The 16,322-nt window shown below is 43.5% G+C and overlaps 1 pseudogene; it reads left to right on the top strand.

Annotated features, from left to right (window-relative positions):
* Positions 1-1,842: 1,842 nt before the first annotated feature.
* Positions 1,843-5,161, top strand: LOC129505460 (poly [ADP-ribose] polymerase 1-like; annotated as a pseudogene).
* Positions 5,162-16,322: the final 11,161 nt, after the last annotated feature.

Here is a 16,322-nt window from a genome sequence, read left to right as displayed (position 1 = left end):
GACTCCATCCTGGGACTCCAGGACCATGTCCTGGGCAGAAGGGAGGCACCAAACCGCTGAGCCACCCAAGGATTCCCTGGCATTTTTTAATTTTTAATTTTATTTATTTATTTATTTATTTATTTATTTATTTATTTATTTAAAGATTTTATTTATTCATTCATGAGAGAGAGAGATAGGCAGAGGGAGAAACAGCCTTCATGCAGGGAGCCTGACATGAGACTCATCCAGGGTCTCCAAGATCACATCCCGGACTGAAGGTGGTGCTAAACCGCTGCAACATCGGGGCCCTGGCATTTTTTTTTTTTTTTTTTTTTACGCCCTGGCATTTTTTAAAAAACAAAGTTAAGCATACATTTATAGCACAACCCAGCACACGTTGGTATTTATCCAAAGGGAATGAAAACATTTCATTTCGGGATCCCTGGGTGGCGCAGTGGTTTGGCCCTTGCCTTTGGCCCAGAGCGCGATTCTGGAGACCCCAGATCGAGTCCCACGTCGGGCTCCCGGTGCATGGAGCCTGCTTCTCCCTCTGCCTGTGTCTCTGCCTCTCTCTCTCTCTCTCTCTGTGACTATCATAAAATAAATGAAAATTAAAAAAAAAAGAAAACACTTCATTTCATACCTACAAAAGGACTTGACCCTGAATATTCAAAGCAATTTTTTTTTAATTTTTATTTATTTATTTATGATAGTCACACAGAGAGAGAGAGAGAGAGAGAGGCAGAGACACAGGCAGAGGGAGAAGCAGGCTCCATGCACCGGGAGCCCGACGTGGGACTCGATCCAGGGTCTCCAGGATCGCGCCCTGGGCCAAAGGCAGGCGCTAAACCGCTGCGCCACCCAGGGATCCCCTATTCAAAGCAATTTTATTCTTAATAGCTCTAAATCGGACCCAACCCAAATGTCCATCACGAAGTGAATGGAGGGGTGCCTGAGTGACTCAGTCATTTGGGTGTCTGACTCTTGATTTCAGCTCAGGTCATGATATCAGGGTCGTGAGATGGAACCCCAAGCCAGCTCCATACTGGGCATGGAGTCTTCCTCCCTCTCTCACTGCCCCTTCTCCCCTTCTCTCTTAAAAAAAAAAAAAAAAAAAAAAGCTAAATGGATAAGCAAACAGGTTTCCTTTTATTGCTAAGTAGCATTTCATTGTATGGATGTACCATTGAACGTACTGTATTTCCTATTCTATCTCTCTCTAAACTAACTAAATCTTTAAAATGTCTATACCGGGGTGGCTCAGTTGATAGAGGATGTGACTCCCCCCCCCCCCAGGTGCCCTCGGCATGTGACTTTTTTTTTTTTTTAAGATTTTATTTATTTATTCACGAGAGACACACACAGAGAGGCAGAGACACAGGCAGAGGGAGAAGCAGGCTCCATGCATGAAGCCTGATGTGGGACTACATTCCAAGACTCCAAGCTCACGCCCTGGGCCAAAGTCAGGCGCTAAACCGCTGAGCCACCCAGGGATCCCCTGGGCATGTAACTTTTGGTCTGAGGTTTGTGAATTCGAGCCCCACAGGGGATAGAGAAGTTACTTTAAATAAACTTCAAAAAAAATAATATAATGGCTCTACATTTTGCACTTCCACCAGCAATTCCTAATTGTTATGAACTGAATTGTGTCCCCCCACTCAAATTTATGTGTTGAAGCCCTAACCCCCCAACGTGACCATATTTGGACATAGAGCCTTTAAAGATATAATAAAGGGGCGGTGGGTCGGGGCGCAGCGGGGCAGCGCAGCCTGCTCTGAGGCGGCTGGTGGTTGGGGGGGGGAGTTGCGAGGGGGGTGCTCAGGGGAGCGGGAGTGGGGGCGGGGGTGGCGTGCGCGGATGATGGCCGAGTCTTCGGACAAGCTCTACTGGGTCGAGTACGCCTAGGGCGGGCGTGCGTCTTGCAAGAAATGCAGCGAGGGCATCCCCAAAGACTCGCTGCGCTTGGCCATCATGGTGCAGTCACCCATGTTCAATGGAAAAGTCCCACACTGGTACCACTTTTCCTGCTTCTGGAAGGTCGGCCACTCCATCCGGCACCCCAACGTGGAGGTGGACAGGTTCTGAGCCCAGGTGAGACGACCAGCAGAAAGTCAAGAAGACTGCGGAGGCTGGAGGCATGACAGGCAAAGGCCAGGTTGGAGGAGACGGCAAGACAGACAAGATGCTGGCTGACTTCGCAGCCAAATTCGCCAAGTCCATCAGAAGCACGTGCAAGGGCTGCCTGGAGAAGATAGAAAAGGGCCAGATACGCCTGTCCAAGAAGACGCTGGATCCAGAGAAGCCCCAACTAGGCATGATTGACTGCTGGTGCCACCCAAACTGCTTTGTTAAATTTTTTAATTTTTTTTTTTAATTTACGATAGTCACACACAGAGAGAGAGAGACAGAGACAGAGACACAGGCCGAGGGAGAAGCAGGCTCCATGCACTGAGAGCCCACGTGGGATTCGATCCCCAGTCTCCAGGATCACGCCCTGGGCCAAAGGCAGGCGCTAAACCGCTGCGCCACCCAGGGATCCCCCCAAACTGCTTTGTTAAGAACAGGGAGGAGCTAGGGCTCCGGCCTGAGTAGAGCACCAGCCAGTTCAAGGGTTTTGGCCTCCTCACTCCAGAGGATAAAGATGGCCTGAAGAAGCAGCTCCTGGGAGTCAAGAGGGAAGGGAAGAGGGAAGGCGATGAGGTGGATGGGATAGATGAAGTGGCCAAGAAGAAATCTAAAAAAGAAAAGGATAAGAACAGTAGGCTTGAGAAGGCCCTGAAGGCCCATAACAAGCTGATCTGGAACATCAAGAACGAGCTAAAGAAAGTGTGTTCTATGAATGACCTGAAAGAGCTGTTCATCTTCAACACGTAGCAAGTGCCATCTGGGGAGTCTCCGGTCTTGGACCGAGTGACCGATGGCATGGTGTTCAGTGCCCTCCTTCCCTGTGAGGGAGGAATGCTCGGGCCAGCTGGTCTTCAAGAGTGATGCCTACCACTGTACCGGGGATGTCACTGCCTGGACCAAGTGTATGGTCAAAACAAAGACACCCAGCCAGAAGAGTGGGTGACCCCAAAGGAATTCCAAGAAATCTCTTATGTTAAGAAGTTGAAGATCAAAAAGCAGGACTGGATATTTCCCCCTGAGACCAGTGCCCCAGTGGCAGTTGCACCCCCGCCGTCTACTGCCTCGGTGCCTGCTGGCGTGAACAGCTCTGCTCCACCAGGTAAGCTGTTATCCAACATGAAGATCCTGACTCTTGGGAAACTCTCACTATACAAGGATGAGGTGAAGGCCATGACTGAGGAACTCAGGGGAAAGTTGATGGGCACAGCCAACAGGCCTCCCTGTTCATCAGTACCAAAAAGGAGGTGGAGAATATGAACAAGAAGATGGAGGAAGTGAGAGAGGCCAGCATCCAAGTGGTGTCTGTGGATTTCCTCCGGGACGTGTCCAATTCCACCAGGAGCCTTCAGGACTTGCTCTCTGCCCATGTCCTGGCTCCCTGGGGGGCCAAGGTGAAGGCGGAGCCAGCAGAGCCTGCGGCCCCTAAAGCCAAATTGGGAACTGCGTTCTCCAAGAACAGCAAGGGCCCCGTCAAGGAGTAAGATGTCAACAGATCTGAGAAGAGAATAAAATTAACTCTGAAAGGTGGTGCTGCTGTCGATCTGGATTCGGGTCTGGAACACTCTGCACACATCCTGGAGAAAGGTGGGAAGGTGTTCAGTGCCACCCTAGGCCTGGTAGACATTGTGAAGGGAACCAACTCCTATTACAAGCTGCAGCTTGTAATGACAAAGAAAGTAGGTACTGGATCTTCAGGTCCTGGGGCCATGTGGGCACCATGACTGGTAGCAACAAACTGGAGCAGGTGCCATCCAAGGAGGAAGCCTTGGAGCACTTTATGAAATGTATAAAGAGAAAACTGGGGATGCCTGGCATGCCAAGAACTTCACAGAGCATCCCAAAAAATTCTGCCCTCTGGAGATTGACTATGGCCGGGATGAAGAGGCAGTGAAGAAGCTGATGGTGAAGCCTGGTACCAAGTCCAAGCTCCTCAAGCCCATGCAGGACCTCATTGATGATCTTTGACATAGAAAGTATGAAGAAAGCCACGGTGGAGTATGAGATTGACTCTCAGAATATGCCCTTGGGGAAGCTGAGCAAATGGCAGATTCAGGCTGCATACTCCATCCTCAGTGAGGAGCAGCAGGCAGTGTCCCAGGACAGCAGTGACTCCCAGATCCTGGATCTCACAAATTGCTTCTACACCCTGATCCCCCACTACTTTAGGACGAAGAAGCCCCACTCCTAAACAATGCAGATTGTGTGCAGGCCAAGGGGGAAATGCTGGCCAACCTGCTGGAGGCCTACAGTTTGCTCAGGGGTGGCTCTGATGACAGCAGCAAGGACCCCATTGACGTCAACTATGAGATGCTCAAGACTGACATTAAGGTGGTGAACAGAGATTCTGAGGAAGCAGAGACCAGCAGGAAGTATGTTAAGAACACTCACCTGACCATGCACAACGCATATGAACTGGAGGTAGTTGATATTTTTAAGATCCAGTGTGAAGGCGAGAGCCAGCACTACAAGCCCTTCAAGCAGCTGCATAACCGGAGGTTGCTGTGGCACGGGTCCAGGACCACCAACTTCACGGGGATCCTGTCCCAGGGCCTCTGGATAGTCCCCCCCACCCAGGCCTGTAACAGGCTACATGTTTGGTAAAGGGATCTATTTTGCCAACATGGTCTCCAAGAGTGCCACCTACTGCCACACATCCCAGGGAGACCCCATAGACCTGATCCTGCTGGGAGAAGTTGCCCTTGGGAACATGTATGAACTAAAAGCACACCACATATCAGCAAGCTACCCAAGGGCAAGCACAGGGTCACAGGTTTGGGCAAGATGACCCCTGACCCTTCTGCTAGTATTAGTCTGGCTAGCGTAGAAGTCCCTCTTGGAACTAGGATCTCCTCTGGGGTCAACGACACCTGCCTGCTGTATTACGAGTACATTGTCTACGACTTCACTCAGGTCAATCTGAAATACCTGCTGAAGCTCAAGTTCAACTTCAAGATGTCCCTGTGGTGAGCTGGGGCGAGAGGCTGAGGCATAGCCCGGTGGCAGGGATGAGGATGCCCAGCACCCCGCACTGCCTGACTGGGCCAAGGCCGCTGCCCCGCCGCCCGAGATCCACCTCCACTCAGTCTCCTTAGGAAGGATTTTCTACGAATGTTTGCTCACGTGTTAAGTGATGTTTGCCCACTTTTCAAATCCCTTGTTTGTATGGGTCTGGGAGTGGGGCATGGGTGGGGTCCCCCTACGGCCAGCACCCTGGTGGGGACAACTGACAGTAGAAGAGGAAGGGGGTTCTAGACTAGTCCTGCAGGAAGAACCACCCGCATCACAATGTCTGCCTTACTCACTGGCTTCCTGGGGGGTGTGGGGGGGTGGGGGTGGAGGGAGTATTCCTTCCGCCCTTCTAAGTGTTCACGTTTAGTTCAGTTTTGGAAAAATGTTATGCATTTATTTTGAGGTAAAAATAAAAACTAATTTCATACTAAAAAAATTAAAAATATACAATAAAGGTTAAATGAGTTCATGAGGCTGAAGACCTAATCCAATAGGACTAGTATCCTTTTTTTAAATTTTTTTTTGTTTTTAATTTTTATTTATTTATGATAGTCACACACAGAGAGAGAGAGAGAGAGAGGCAGAGACACAGGCAGAGGGAGAAGCAGGCTCCATGCACCGAGAGCCCGACGTGGGATTCAATCCCGGGTCTCCAGGATTGTGCCCTGGGCCAAAGGCAGGCGCTAAACCACTGCGCCACCCAGGGATCCCAGGACTAGTATCCTTATAAGAAAAGAGACACTAGATGTCCACACACACAGAAGAAAGGTCTAGTGAGGACACAGAGAAAGGGGAGTGATATAGTGGCCATCTGCAAATTAAGAGAGGCTTCCCCAGAAACCAACCCATCAGCACCTTGATTTTTGACTTCCAGCCTCCAGAACTGTGAAAAAAAAATTAAGTCTCCTCGACATATTCTGTGATAGCAGCCAGAGCAGACTAATATAGGTATATAGCAGCATCATTGTGGTTTTAATTTTCATTTTCCTAGTGATTAATAATCTCATACCTGTTTGCATATTTATTTGACATCTCTAGCTCTTCTTTTTTCTTTTTTTTTTTTTTTCTTTTTTTCTTTTTAAGATTTTATTTATTCATGAGAGACACAGAGAGAGGCAGAGACACAGGCAGAGGGAGAAGCAGAGGGAGAAGCAGGCTCCATGCAGGGAGCCTGACATGGGACTGGATCCCGGGTCTCCAGGATCACACCCTGGGCTGAAAGAAGCACTAAACCTCTGAGCCACCCAGGAGTCCCTGCTCTACAAATTTCTTAATGTTAGGATCATTGTTTTTACCATGATTCTGTGATTCATCAGCATTTGTATTTGCATATTCTTTGTAAAAATTCAGTTTCAATATTGAAAAAAATTTTAATGATTTTATTTATTTATTTTATAGAGAGCACAAGAAGGGGGAGTGGCAGACAGAGGAAGAGGGAGAAGCAGACTCCCTGCTGAGCAGGGAGCCTGATGCAGGGCTTGATCCCAGGACCCTGCTGAAGGTAGACACTTAACCAACTGAGCCAAATGGTGCACTTCTACTTTTGTAAGTAAATAAGAAATCAGTCAATAAAAAAATGAGTAAGGATGCGTGGGTGACTCAGTCTGTTAAGCATCCACTTTTGGCTCAGGATCGAGCCTCACATCAGGCTCTGCTCAGTGGGGAGTCTGCTTCTCCCTCTCTTGTTCCCCCTTCTTGTGTTCTGTGTCAAATCTTTTTTTTAAAGATTTTATTTATTTATTCATGAGAGACACACAGAGAGAGGCAGAGACATAGGCAGAGAACCAGGCTCCTCAAGGTGAGCCTGATGTGGGACTCAAACCTGGGACTCTGGGACCATGCCTTAAGCTGAAGGCAGATGCTCAACTGCTGAGCCACCCAGGCATTACCCCCCACCCCCTTAAATATTTTATTTATTTGACAGAGTGTGCAAGCAGGGGGAGGGGCAAAGGGAGAGGGAGAAGCAGACCCCCCCCCTAAGCAGGGAGCCTGATTTGGGGCTCCATCCCATGACACTGGGATCATGACCTTAGCCAAAGGTAGATGCTTAACCTACTAAACCACCCAGGTGCCCTGTCAAATAAAATCTTAAAAAAAAAGATCCGTGAAATTAATTGAACAGTCATTTGATCCAATGTATCACATAGTGATAGGTAAGTGGGCTTTCTACACCTGCTCATGTTAAATTTTTGTCTTTCAGCATAGTCTTTAAAAAATGGTACTCACTTTTGAAGTAGATGCCAATGCTTCTTCAAGTGATTTGTCTTCTGGATTTTCAGTAGTCAGTACTATCATTAACTATGGCCCCCATGTAAATAGTGAATGTAAATAGTGCCACACACATTGTCCAAGTTACTATTCCATCATCAATGAAAATACAGTACTTAACTTTTCACTAAACATGCATGTTATGGTTGAATTACGTTATGTTCTTCTCCAAGATTCATATACATTGAAGTCCTAGTCTCCAGTACCACAGAATGTGTTCTTATTTGGGTCTGGGTTTTTGCAGATGTAATTAGTTAAGATACAGTCATATCAGAGTAGGGTGGCTCCCTAATTTAGTATTACTGGTGTCCTTATCAAAAGGCTAATTCTGGATATAAGCATGCACACAAGAAGAATATCATGAGAAGATAAGAAAAGAGATTGGGGTGATGTTTCTAAATGCCAAAGATTACTAGCAAACCACCAAAAGCTAGGGGACAGGCATGGAATATTTCTCTTAAATAGCCCTCAGAAAAAAAACCTACCCTCCCATACTTCTTTTTAGACGTCTAGCCTCCAGAATTGTGAGACAATAAATTTCTGTAGTTCAAACTGCCAAGTTTGTGGTATTTGTTATGTGGCAGCCCTAGAAAACTAATAATTGAGTCCATGTGTTAGAGGTAACCACATAATGGGAAGTTCTCTTCATTTACTATCATGTAGAAGAAAATGCTAATTTAAAAAGGAATAAAAATGTGACATCTGAAGTTTATATATGTATTATTAAAACTTAATAGTATTGGGGCAGCTGGGTGGCTCAGTCAGTTGGGCATCTGACTCTAGATTTTGGCTCAGGTTGTGATCTCAAGGTCATGAGATGCAGGCTCCACGCTCAGCAGGAATTTGCTTGGATGTTGTCTCCCTCTAACCCTTACCCTGTTAGCTCTTCCTCTCTCTCTCAAATAAATAAATCTTTTTTAAACCCCCCCCCCAAAAAAAAAATTTAGTGTCCTTTTGGGACTCCTGGCTGGCTCAATCAGTAGAGCATGGGACTCTTGATCTTGGGTTTGTGAGTTAAAGCCCCACATTGGGGATTGAGTGTAGAGATTACTTAAAGGTAAAATCTTAACAACAACAAAAAACTCAGAAATAAAATATTAAAAAACCAAGTAATAAATAAAATAAAATTCCCCTGGCAATATACCCGCTTCATGCCCATTCCTAGGGTAGACTGCTTCTACCATCTTATCCTTGGCACACCACTGATCCACATCCTTGTCTAGTGCCTTCCTACATTGATTCTAAGCTAGACTTTATGATTTGCTTTGGCCAATGCAACATTAGTAATCATGATGAAAACAGAGGCTTAGAAAAACACTTATACTTTGGGGCTAGCTCTTTATTTGTAGTCTTGAGATTGCCATGTGAAGAAGTCTGGACTAGGCTGCTATATGGGGGATCACATGGCCCTACCAAAAGCAGCACTTACAAGACTTATGAGTGAGCTCTTTTTCTCAGTTCATCCCTCATCAGGTTACCAGATGACTGTAGACAAATGAGTAATCCTAGGTAAAAGAAGCAGAAGAATCTCCCACTTAAGCCTAGCCCAAATTGCTCTGATCCATGAATTATGAGCAAATAAAATGGATGTTGTTCTAAGCCACTAAATTTTGGGGTTGATTTTTATGCAGCAATAGATAACTAAAGCATCATCATAAAGATTTTGGCTTTTAGTCTAAATGAAAAAATGGTTTTATGAACTGAATTGTGTCTTCTCCCTGCCCACCCCCCTACCCCCCGCCATTCACATGTTGAAGTACTAACCCCCCATGAGACTGTATTGAAGACAGAGGAAAGTAAGGTTAAATGAGGTCATATAGGTAGGGCTCTGATCCAATAGTATCAATATCCTTATTAGGAAAAAAACACCAGAGATCTTCCTCATATTTTCTCTGACATGTGAAGACACAGTGAGAAGACAGTCTTCAAGCCAGGAAGAGAACTTTCACCAGAACCCAACCAGGTTGGCACCATGATCTTAGATTTCTGGTTTCTAAGACTGTGAGAATATAAAGTTCTGTTGGTTGAGCTATGTAGTTTATGGCATTTTGTTATGGTTGCCCACACTGACTAATACCTATAGGAAGATAGTTTTTGAGCCAAGGAGTGACATGATCTGATCTTTCAAAAAAATTATTCTGGCTGCTACTATGAAGAAAAAACAAACAAAAAACCCATAGGTAGCCAAGGGAAGAAACAAGACCAGTTAGAAAGGTGGTGGAATGATCTAGGTAAGATATAACAGAGGCTTGGACCACATGGGTGGTAGCTGTGCAGATAATGAGAAATGGTAAGAATCTGATTTCTGAATCTACAAACAAGGTTGCTGACAAAATGAATGTGAGGTACAAAAGAAAGACAGTCAAGGATGGCTCAAATAATTTTTGCCTGAGCAAGGAAACAGATGAGATCATTTAATGAGAAGGCGGAGAATGCAAACAGCAATTTGGGGAGGATCAGGAATTCTGTTGGAAAATATTAGATTTGAAATACCTATTATGTTTCTGCACCCAATATCGATGTGTGGGTTTTTCCCCCCGCAATTCCTTTTTTTTTTTTTTAAAGATTTTATTTATTTATTCATGAGACACACAGAGAGAAAGGCAGAGACACAGGCAGAGAGAGAAGCAGGCTCCATGCAGGGAGCCCGATGTGGGACTTAATCCCAGGACTCCAGGATCACACCATGGGCCAAAGGCAGACGCTCAGTCACTGAGCCACCCAGGCATCCCTCCCCCCACAATTCTTTCAATAACAGCTGGGTACCCTACAACCTAACTCATTTCTGACACTATCTACTTGATAATAGTCTCAGATCCCATGGGATAAAGACTCAGTCCTACAAGACTGCCCTCCCCCTACTTCAGATTGCAGTGCAAATCCAGGTTGTCACTTCTGTTTCTGACCAAATGACTATAGGTTAGAGATTCCAACAACCCACTCCTTGGGTTTGATTAACTTGCCAGAGTAACTCATATATTTAGAGAACCATTTGCTTGCTAGATTACCACTTTGTTATGAAAGGATAATTCAGGAGCAGCCAGATAGAAGCGATGCATAGAGCAAGGTATGTGGGAAAGAACATGGAGCTTCGGGGTCCTCTTCAGGAGTGCTACTCCAATTTCCATGTGTTCACAAACCTGGGGACTCTGGCCCTGGTCTTTAGGGTTTTTATGAAGACTCCAATTCTGTAGGCAGGATTAAATCACTGGCCATAGATTTAACTTCCAGCCCCCTTCCCCAGAGTTCAGGGGGATAGGACAGAAAATTCCAACCATCTAATCACCAGGTTGGTTCCCCTTGCAGGCAGCACCCATTCTTAGATGCTTTCCAAAGTCTTCTCATTAGCATAAACTTGGGTGTGGTTGAAATAGGTTTGTTTTGAATATCAAGATACATCATTCTTATTACTCAGGAAATTCCTGATTTTTAGGGGCTCTAGGCCAGAAGTGAGATGAAATCCAAATATACATTTCTTGTAAATCACAATATCTATACACATCTAGTCTACAGGAGAAATATTCAGGCTGGAGACATAAATTTAGAAGTCATGAGGATAGATAATTTAAAGTCACTAGACTAAGGATTTTCTACGAACTTAGAATAAACTGAGAAGGGAAAATACCAAGATTAAGTCCTGGAACACTTGAATGTTAAGAGCAACTCTCAAATTATGATTTGTGGCTCCATGGGGTTCTCTGAGATTTTTATATGGAGTCCTGGAGGTCAGACCTATTTTTGTAATAATACACAAACACTATCTGCCTTTTAAAAATAATGGTATTAAGAATTGCACTGAAAATACAAAAACAATGGTGGGTAAATCTGCTGCCACTTTAGCACAAATCAAGACAGTATCATTGAACTCTATTAGAAGCCTTTGTACTTTTCATCATTGCTCTTGTAGTTAAAAGTATCAGTTTCATTGAAAAATGTTCTTGAGGAAAGAGTAAACATTACTCATTAAATCTCAACCCTTAAGTACATATTTACTTAACATCCTATCAACATGGAAAGTCTTTTTATAGCACTTTTAGTACAAGCCAAAGAACTATGCTTATCTTAAAGAAAGACACTTGTGTCATTGTTGAACTAAGTAATATTATTCATGGAACACAATTTTTATTTGAAAAAAAAATGGCTAACAGAAAAAAAATTAGCCTTTTCAGACTTGGGTTCTTAATAGACATTTTCTTGAAAAGGAACCAAGTGACCTTGGCACTTCGAGGAAAACAACTGATGGCATTTGTTGGCACTGATAAAATTTGAACTTTTAAACAAAACTTATACTTTTGGAAGATTTATTTATTTATTTATTTATTTATTTATTTATTTATTTATTTTTAAAGATTTTATTTATTTACTCATGAGAGACACACACAGAGGCAGAGACACAGGCAAAGGGAGAAGCAGGCTCCATGCAGGGAGCCTGACATGAGACGCGATCCTGGGTCACACCCTGGGCTGAAGGTGGTGCTAAACCACTGAGCCACCCGGGCCGCCCTAATTTTGGAAGATTTATAGCTGCTCCTGAGCTTGATAGGTTCCCAATACTTGTTTGATGAGATGGGTGGTGATAAGAGCAAATCTGATTGTTTTGGATATCACATGAGATGTGTAAATATTTGGAAGATCTGCATAATTCAGGGAAATATTTTCTTTTTTTAAAGATTTTATTTTTTTAAGCAATCTCTACACCCAATGTGGAGCTCAATCTCATGACCCTGAGATCAAGAGTATCATGCTCTTGGGGCACCTGGGTGGCTCAGATGAATCAGCGTCTGACTCTTGGTTTTGGCTCAGATCATGATCTCAGGGTCCTGAGATGGAGCCCTGGTTATGGGCTTCATGCTCAGTGGGGAGTCTGCTTGAGATTCTCTCCCTCTGTGTCTGCCTCAGCCCCTCAGCCCCTCAGGCTCTCTCTCTCTCAGATAAAGAAATAAATCTTGAAAAATAAATACTCCTTCTTTTTCCAAATACATATCTGTATGAAGTCAGATTTTCTTCATTTGCTTCTGGAGAAGAGGAAGGTTGATGGTATCTAGAGAGTACTGGTCGAAGACTTTGCTTTAAATGAGTGAAAAGTCCCTCTTCTGTTGAAACAAGAGGTAGTAAATAGAGGATGAGGGCAACTGCAGACAAATTTGTAGGTGCAGAAGCAGGAAACTGAAGGAGTACCAATCTGATGGCTTCTATTTTCACTTAGAAGTAGGAGGTGACGCATCTGTTGAGATGAGGGGGTGAAATGTTTGGAGGCTTTAGAGGAGGAAAAAAAAAGTGAAAGGCTGAAGAAAAGAGAGCTGACTTGGGAAATTAGAAGGAAGTCTAGGTAATGTTGAGTTTCCAGGTGGGGTTTAGGATCATGCATCATCCAATGCACCAGTCTGTACAATTGTTGGTTTTTCCCTAGCAAATATTTAACAGTCCAGGTGTTAGTACAGAGATTACAGGCAACAGACCTGCTGGACAGGGGTAGGTAAGTTTTGTTTCTGTAAAGAGATAGATAGTACATATTTTAGGATTTGTGGGCCAGATGGTCTCTATCACAGCTATTTAACTCAGCCTCTGTAGTGTGAAATCAGTCATAGACAATGTGTAAACGAATAAGTATGACTATATATTCAAATAAAGCTATATATGGACACTAGAATTAGAATTTAATACAATTTTCATGTGCCATAAAATATCCTTATTTTGAGTTTTTTAATCAGTTAAAAATGTAAAAATAATTATTAACTTGTGACCCATAAAAAATAGGCAGAAAAAAAAAAAAGGCAGCTGGTAGATTTGGTTTGCCCATAGTTTGTGAATCTCTGCACTAGACTGTGGCAGATTAGAAAAAAGTTGCACCCTCAGGGAAAAACTACCTCAAGACCTTGAATAGAGTCTGGGTTGGTTTCCATTTCCTCCCTTTGTAGCATGTTCTTGTGTAATGTATAACGTGCATCTATTTATTTATTTATTTTTGAGTAGGTTCCACGTGCAACATGGGGCTTGAACTCATGACCCTGAGATTAAGAGTTGTATGCTCTACTGACTGAGCCAGCCAGTACCCCAACATGCATCTATTTATATCATGGTCCTTACAGAGTCTATCAGGTAATATGACAAAAGGAAACTAAGTATGGGAATTGAGATTGATACAGAATGTCTGAAGTGATGCACAGCTGCAATATAAACAGGATAGAAATAGAAGTGAAAGTGGAAAGGAGCTCATAGGCGTCCATATCAGAGTGTCAAGGGCAATTAAGTCTTGATGAGCTCAAGGAACTGATGGATAACGGAGTGACTAAGGGAAGAACTGGAAGGAAGATCAAGGTCCTAGAGTGGTATGTTTGCATGTAAGATTTTAGAGTGAAGGAACCCTGGGTTAATAACAGGATATGGATGGCTCACAGGGGTCAAAGTCTTTTATGAGAAAAAGGTAATGACCAAGTTGTCAATAAGTGACAGTACCAACAAAGGTTAGAGTTTGATGTCATGAATCATAAAGGAACAGAAAAGTCTGAAATGTAATGAACTGAAAATGGTTCAAGGACAAAGGGAAGATCCATCAGTGCTCTAACACATGCCTGACATTCTCTGGTCATCTCCCTTCCAAAAATTAGCTCCCGAGCTTTTGCTCCTGTACTCTAAGGAATTAGGTTCTTCAAGATCCTTTTCTTCCCTTCCATAGAACTGGTCTGGCAGGAAGACAGTAGTGAAGAACCTTAGATGATAACAGGTGAGGGAGCAGAAAAGTTTGGTATAATAATTTTTGCTTTGTTATGTTCATATTTTTCACCTGCCTACATGAATCCAGTTGAATGTATTACATTCTTCTTAAGCTCAGTATGTACAAAATAGAATTTATTTCCTCTCTGACACATTCTACCCTTTCCCCTAACTAAACTTTTGCTTCCCCTTGAGTATACTCTCTTAGACAAGGGCCAGCCCTCATTGACACAATTCCTTTCATAGCAATCCTTAACCCATGCAACTGTCTTTATTGACACTGTTACTTCTCTGCTTCAGACTCTCATCATCTCTCACATAATAATTTCAATAATTTCCCTAAGAACTCTGACTTCATTTGCAATTTTCATAAATTGTTCATTGTGGATTTTTTTTGCATTAATTTTGATTTTTTAAAAAAGATTTTATTTATTTATTCATTCATGAGAGACACAGAGAGAGAGAGAGAGGCAGAGACACAGGCAGAGGGAGAAGCAGGCTCCGTGCAGGGAGCCAGACGTGGGATTCGATCCAGGGTCTCCAGGATCACACCCTGAGATGAAGGCAGCGCTAAACCGCTGAGCCCCCTGGGCTGCCCATTAATTTTGATTTTTTTTTTTTTTAATATTCATTGGGGCACCTGACTGGCGCAGTCAGTAGAGGGTATGACTCTTGATCTCAAGGCCCTAACTCTGAGTCCCATGCTATATATAGAGATTACTTAAAAATAAAAATCCTAAAAAAGTATATTGCATTAAAATATCATTTATCTTGTTTAGTGAGCCTTTTAGTTCCTCCTTAAATTGTGCATACAAAGCAAATGCTTTCTTTACTCACTTCACCCTTGTCCCAGCCCTACTTCCTACTACCACTATCTTGTCTTTTTTTTTTTTAATTTTATTTATTTATTCATAAGAGACATAAGAGAGAGGCAGAGACACAGGCAGAGGGAGAAGCAGGCTCCATGCAGGGAGCCTGACATGGAACTCAATCCCGGGTCTCCAGGATCCCACCCCAGGCTGAAGGCGGTGCTAAACCGCTGAGTCACCAGGTTGCCCTCTATCTTGTCTTTTGTAATCTGTTTTCCATTCAGCAAGGACAGTCAACTCAAATACATGTGTAGTGATGCCACATTTCTGCTTAAAATTCTTCAATGAAACCCTCTCAGGTTAATTCAACAAGACCTGCCTGTCCTTGCTTACTACGATTTCTGGTTTCTGCTTACTATTTTAGCCTCTTTTGTAGATTTCCTCCCCCTCATTACACATGGGCACATAATGAACACACTGTTTTTAGAGCTTAACATGTATTATTTTATCCTATATGATGAGGTGGGGTAAATACTCTTATTTTACAGCCACAGACATTTAACTATAAAGTTCTGTAATTCCCCTCAGCTAGGTCTGTTTTAAGCTTTTTCAAATGTTTCCACTGCCTGGAAGACTCTTCAATCTCCCAATCTAGTTACTTCCTATGGTAGGCTAAATAATGCCCCTTTGCCCGCGGAGACATCCACATCCTAATCCCAAGAAACTCTTACCTTACAAGGTAAAAGAGATTTTGCAGGTATGATTAGGTTGAAAAATTAAGAATTTTGAAAAAAAAAAATTAAGAATTTTGAAACGAGGTGATTATCCTGGATTATTTGAAGGGGTTCAATGTAATCACAAAGGCCCTCACAAGAGGGAGGATCAGAGTGAAAGAGATGTGATATGGAAGTAGAAGTCAAAGTGATGCCATTACTGAAAGGGGGCCAATGAGACAAGGAATGTATGTGGTCTATGGAAGTAGGAAAGGATAAGGAACAGATTCTTCCCTAGAGCATCCAGAAGGAATATAGCCCTGTGACAGCCTGATTTTGGACTTCCAGTGTCCAATGACCAGAAATTTGAAAGAAAACAATTTGTGCTGTTTTTTTTAATTGTTTTTTTTTTTTTAAAGACTTTATATATTTATTCATGAAAGACACAGAGAGAGAGAGACACAGACAAAGGGAGAAGCAGGCTCCATGCAGGAGCCCGATGTGGGACTCGATCCCAGAACTCTGTGATTATGTCCTGAGTCAAAGGCAAACGCCCAACCACTCAACCACTGAGCCACCCAAGAAAGGGAAACCTTTTTTAATCCCCCCACTCCAAACCGGATTAGCCATTCCCCAATGTTTGCTCAATTCCTTGTCCTTGCCTCTCCCATAGCATTTGACTTGATGCATTGCATTTCTC

This window comes from Nyctereutes procyonoides, unplaced genomic scaffold (genome assembly GCF_905146905.1).
Source record: "Nyctereutes procyonoides isolate TBG_1078 unplaced genomic scaffold, NYPRO_anot_genome, whole genome shotgun sequence".
Classification (NCBI taxonomy): Eukaryota; Metazoa; Chordata; class Mammalia; order Carnivora; family Canidae; genus Nyctereutes; species Nyctereutes procyonoides.
Note: the sequence above shows the minus strand (reverse complement) of the source record. Positions and strands in the feature narration are given on the sequence as shown.